This window comes from Bos mutus, chromosome 11 (assembly GCF_027580195.1).
Source record: "Bos mutus isolate GX-2022 chromosome 11, NWIPB_WYAK_1.1, whole genome shotgun sequence".
Taxonomy (NCBI): Eukaryota; Metazoa; Chordata; class Mammalia; order Artiodactyla; family Bovidae; genus Bos; species Bos mutus.
The window spans coordinates 35,730,013-35,736,035 of NC_091627.1; positions in this window are offsets into that span (position 1 = coordinate 35,730,013).

Here is a 6,023-nt window from a genome sequence, read left to right on the forward strand (position 1 = left end):
GCTGTTTTCATCTACCCTTAATACTTCAGACTTCAAAAGGAAAACATTTCTGAAATACTTGAATCAAAGCCACTTGTCTGCCTAGTTTTTATTTCTACTGTAATTAAAGCAAGGAACTTAATTGTGAGTGAACTCATTCTAATACTTCAATAAGACAAAAATAAGCAAGCCATATTGTTAATAGCAATGATCGAAGTGATACCTCTGGGCAGTCTAGCAAATGCTTACCTGTGACTTGGAGTGTTCACCGGTTTTGAGGGAAATTTTGCTCTGCCATGTTCTGGGAGATCAGAGACAGTTTTCCTCTCAATATTTTTTCCCTCTGTTGCCCTAGGACTTATGTTCTAGCTTATTCCGGTTGGTTTAACAAGCATCACTGGACCCTTATTGTCAGACACTGTGCTGAATGTTAGGAATTCAAAGATAAAGACTACAGTCTTTGGGGTCAAAAAGCCCAATCTAGAGGATTCAGATAATGGGAATACTGTGTGATATGTATTCTCTGCTAGAGGCGTGAGTATGGTCTAGCCCAACCTACAGATTTTGAGTCCAGAGGAGGGAATCATTTACTTCATCTGGATAACTCCTCTAGGGTCCATTCAAACTATAAAATGTATATGATTCTAGTTGGTTTATATGTATATGATTCTAGGTTTCTTATTATTTCAGCTGAGGCATTTAACAGACCTTCTCCAGTGCTGACATCAAAATTGGTCTTACAGCCTCTTCCAAGCTTCTCTTAATGTTTTCCTTATGTTATTAACCTGCCTAAAACCCCACAGTTACTTTTTATCCAAAGAGGGCTGTTTTGAGAGTGCAGTACCCCTTCAGCCTGATTTGGTGGAGTAAATCTTTGTCATCTTACTCAAGTTACTTTCCACAGACTCAAACTTTAAAGACTTTACTTGTCTTTGATCCTTTTTAAATGAATACAAGTCTGAGACTTAACTCCTGTCTTCTATTTCGGAAAAGAGAGGCCTCAAATTGGTTCTATCCTGTGATTTGTTGGGCAGCTTCTTGCCAGTGTCTGAGGCTGGTCACAGTCTCAGTTTCTTGGTTTGCATCATGCAAGTGCATAGGGTTTGCTGATTCAGGAATCATTCTGTTCTTTGTAGCCCTTCTGCTGGCCACTTCTAAACAAGTAGAACCATCTTCCAGCTTGAGTTGTAAAACTCACATTTTGTTTTGCTTTCTTGAGGAGTTTTCAAGAAGACCCAAGGTAAAATGAGATGAATTGTAAATCAGTGAATTTCAAATGGGAGTAAGGAGGGATAAGAGCTTTTTCAAACCACACAGCACCCCTCTGCCCATCCCTGTCCACTGCTGCATCTGAGAAGAATGACTGCTGGAGAAAGTGATAATAGCAGATTAGAACCTGGAGGCCAAGTTTCCTTTACATTTCTGTCACCAGCTCCCCAGATGTTCTGTGATCCTAGTTTGCCTTCTGGTCAATAGACTAATCTGTTCATCTCTATATTTTGAATTCAAATAAATAAAAAATTTAAGTGAAATCTCAAAGAATGAAATATATATTGAAAAAGCTATCATAGAAAAAATATATGTACTTCGACTGTCTACTGTACTTAATCCCCAAAACAAATGGCAGAGTTGATTGAATTGGGTTCATTCAGTAAGCCTCATTTCCCTCTCAAAGAAGCAGACATTCAGTTGTAGCTGGAGGATGCAGTTTCAGAATGATGCCATTCATTTCCTGGGATGCATTTTGAGGTGTGTTATCCAAACTCCTAGGGCATATATCCCTTTACTCAAGGGATAGTAGAATGCTGACAGGGCCCAGCAGAGCCAGGCAGTTACAGACCCACAGTGGGTGAGGGTGTAGCTTGGAGACCCTCATGAAAAGTCTCAGAGAGCCTTTGAATTTGGTACTCTCTACCAGTTACCTGAGTTCATCTCATTCCTGGCCAAAGGCATTTTTCTCCTTAGCTTTCTCTAAAAGTCTCACCTTGCCCTGCCTCCCTCTCCACTTTAGTTCTAAAAATCCTTGTTCTCCCTAGTGTTCTAAGAGGCAATAGCTCTTGTCTGGCCCCTGAAATCCTTGTTCCTCTCTCGGACCTGCCTATCTTTATGGCTTTGTTGCTGTTCAGTCACTAAATCATGTCCGACTCTTTGAGACCCCATGTACTGCAGCACACCAGGCTTCCCTATCCTTCACTATCTCCTGGAGTTGTTCAAACTCTGTCTATTGAGTTTGTGATGCTACCCAAGCATTTTAGCCTCTGACACCCTCTTCTCCTGTCCTCAATCTTTCCCAGCATCAGGATCCAATGAGTCGGCTCTTCACATCAAGTGTCTGACTATCTTTATGGCTAGCAAAATCTTATTTATTATCAGGCCATTCACAGAAAAGAAATGTGTCAACCCATGGTCTAAAGCAGCCATGGCTCCTCTGCAGGGATCCAGCAACACCATCACTCCTGGCCTCTCATCTTTCCCTTGTTCAACATCCCCTCAGGAAGTCATATGAGCTGTATTACTGTTGAACTTGGGAGAAGGAACAGAGCTTAGGTCAGCCCTTATTTCCACAGAGCCAGCCTGTCACAGCAGGATAAATTCTGGTCTATTCTCTGCTATGTAGTACAGGGCCAACAATCACTCTGCTCTAGAACTTTGTCTCAGGATAGACTCCAACTAACCCAAGCTCATAGAGACTGCTATATAGCCAGAATTCAAGCTTATTCTATTTTAGTGATAAATGTAATCAGCTAGCCAATGGCCCCTCACATCAGCAGATTGGGGCATTTGCTCCCTGTAGTCAGGGAGCAAAGTGATTTAAATTCTGTATTTACAGCATCACAACTGAACAGGGAGAAGTAGGGCAATGATCTATCAAAGGATACATTTGCCACAGAGACAAAAGAGCTCATATTCTTGGGCCAAGGCCCATTCTCTCCCAAAGAGCATTTGGGAAGCTGCTACCAACTTTGGTTTCCTAGGCTTTGGTTTTCTATGCTATAGGCTGACCGCACCTCTGCCCACCACCTCTGTTCATCCAGGTTTTCTCCAAACCATCAATTAATTTTACACTTGTTAAATTAACAGTTACTTTCTGGTGCTTGCTAACCTGAGATTACCCCCTAGGTCTCCTTGGCTGAATTTATAGGTGTTTCCAAAGTTTTCAGTTACATACTGATTATCTATCTTCTTACTTCAATTGACTTACCACGATCTGTGTGTGTGTGTGTCTTACTCATTTAACTCCCAGAGGCAACCTCATTTCCTACTTCCAGGTTTCCTTGGAAGCCATTACTCCATTTACTGCCAACAAAGGCATTTTTGAGCTCTCTGGAAAGAAAGCTTTCAGTGTAATTGTTTTATTATACTTTAAAACTTAACTACCTGAATTCAAGCACTTAAGCAGTTTTTGCTGATTTCATATTGTAATAACTTATTATAATATGAGCTAATGATGACAAATACCTTGTAAAGCCTCTCAGTATAACTCATCTGGTTTTTAACCACTGTTAGTCTTATGCCATAAACTCAGCACATCTCTAAGATCTCTGATTTGTTTCCAAAGAAGATGGATAAAAATATTTGACTCTTGAGCAAAGAAAAGCTAGCTGGATGCCTTCTACAATCAGAATCAGTCTCAGATCAGAAGCATCTACCCCCACTGTCTCCCTTTTTTTCCTCACTAAAAGGCACTGTAGCTTTAACAGTGAAAACATGATAGATTATTCTTGACCTAATGGGTCTTGCATTCTAGTTGAGGGAGACAGACTATAAAAAAGAAAAAATAATAAATATGAAAAATAGCAGCACCTGGTAATTGCTACAGAAAACAAAACTGAATAATGTAATAGATGGAGGTCATCAGTTTAAGCTGAAACCTCAACAAAAAGTAGGAGCCAATTATAGGAAAATAAGGGTAAAGAACATTGCCAGAGAGGAGACCTGAGATAGGCCTGAAAGGAGAAACAGACTTGGTGAGCGAGGGAAGAGAAAGAAGGCTGGAGGGTGGCTGGTGAGGAGGAGAGTGGGAATCAGAATAAGACTTCCATCTAGAGCACAGAATGGGGAATGTGTCAAGGGCAAATACCGTGATAATTTCCTCAGTTAGAGGGACTGTGGAAACTGTAACTGCCTTACCCTGCCTTATGTTTTCACTCTATCTTAAAAATATGTAATAAACAAAATGTGGGTGTATAACATGGGTTTATTCAGTCTCCATAGCATTATCTCTGGCCAAATTCATCTGTAAGTCTTCATAAGATTTATCAGATGATACCCATGTTCCAAACAAATGAAATGATGTTTGAGAAGAGCAAAAGGGCAAGGATGTTAAAAATTCATCACCATGGCCCTCAAGATCTCAGCAGTCACAGGTGGTTAAAAACCAAGTGCAGAAAAGTAAGGCCCAAGTGAATGACTTGTTATGAATTGTTTCACTAAATTTGATGAAATTATTCCTTTGTGGAGGGATGGAGGTATCAGGATTCTGGGTCCCAGAATGTGTCTTCCAGCTCAGTGGGACCAAGGAAAGGATAAGTCAGGCCTCAAAATGTATGTTGGCCCTGAAGTTTGCAGGTTTGTAAACTCATTGTTCTCAGTTCATTTGTGAGAGAGCTGGCTCTGGGGAACTGATTCACATTAATCAGAGTTATAATAGACTAATTAATAAAGTATAATGCCATTTATTCATTACCTATGAGAGTTATAACTACCAACTGAAATTCATATATTTGGTCAGCACACACTCTTCCTGGTAGAAAAATCTATTTAAGAAATCAAATTAAAGTCAGATGGCTAAAAGTTAAATATGGAAGCTGAACAAATCGAGTTGGATATTTGGAAAGGCAATATTCATTAAGGAGTGTTTTCTCTTTACAAGGACATACAGTCCTAGCTGGGCAAATGATCTACTGTTCAGCTGGACAGGGAAGGCCAGTGTTGGAGAAACACTGGCAAATTTCTAATCCCAGTCTCTCTTTTTTTCTAGAACTGGGCCACTGATTCCCAGAGGGTGGTCTGAAGGCCACCTACAGAAAGTACTCCTTGGGTAGTTATTAAAAATGCATATTTCAGGCCCTGTCCCATACTTCTGAATCAGAATCTATAGTCTTGGGCTGGGAATACTGATTTCAATTATTTTTCTGTGGAACTGTAAGCACATCAAAGTTTTGAAAACCACTGCTAACTGCTAGGCTATACAGCCTTAGGTAAGTTAGTTACTTAACTTCTCCAAGACTTAGTTTATTTGTCTGTAAAACAGGGATAATAATAGGTCCTATCTTCCAGAGCTATTGCAGGGATCAAATGAGTCAAGACATGTAAAGCCCTTAGAACAGTGTCTGGCACCTAGTAAGCCCTTGGTACCCGCTTCCTGTCATCATTATTACCACGATTATTGTCATCACCTTCATTGTCATTATTTGGCTTGCCACATTCTTGTTTGCTTACCAGATTTTACTTTTTTTTAATTAAGCAAAGCCAAGTTTATTGGTTATTATTGGAAGGAAGACCATACCCTTGACAGAGTCTTAGAAACATCTCCCAGATTGTTTTTCAGTGATGACAGTTCAGGATTTCTGCTTCTTAAATGATGGAAAAGATGGTATCCTAAGCCACTTCTAAATCACGAATCAGTTCAGTTCAGTCCAGTCGCTCAGTTGTGTCCAACTCTTTGCAACCCCATGAATTGCAGCACGCCAGGCCTCCCTGTCCATCACCAACTCCTGGAGTTCACTCAGACTCATGTCCATCGAGTCAGTGATGCCATCCAGCCATCTCATCCTCTGTCGTCCCTTTCTCCTCCTGCCCCTAATCCCTCCCAGCATCAGAGTCTTTTCCAATGAGTCAACTCTTCGCATGAGGTGGCCACAGTATTGGAGTTTCAGCTTTAGCATCAGTCCTTCCAAAGAACACCCAGGACTGATCTCCTTTAGAATGGACTGGTTGGATCTCCTTGCAGTCCAAGGGACTCTCAAGAGTCTTCTCCAACACCACAGTGCAAAAGCATCAATTCTTCAAGCGCTCAGCTTTCTTCACAGTCCAACTCTCAC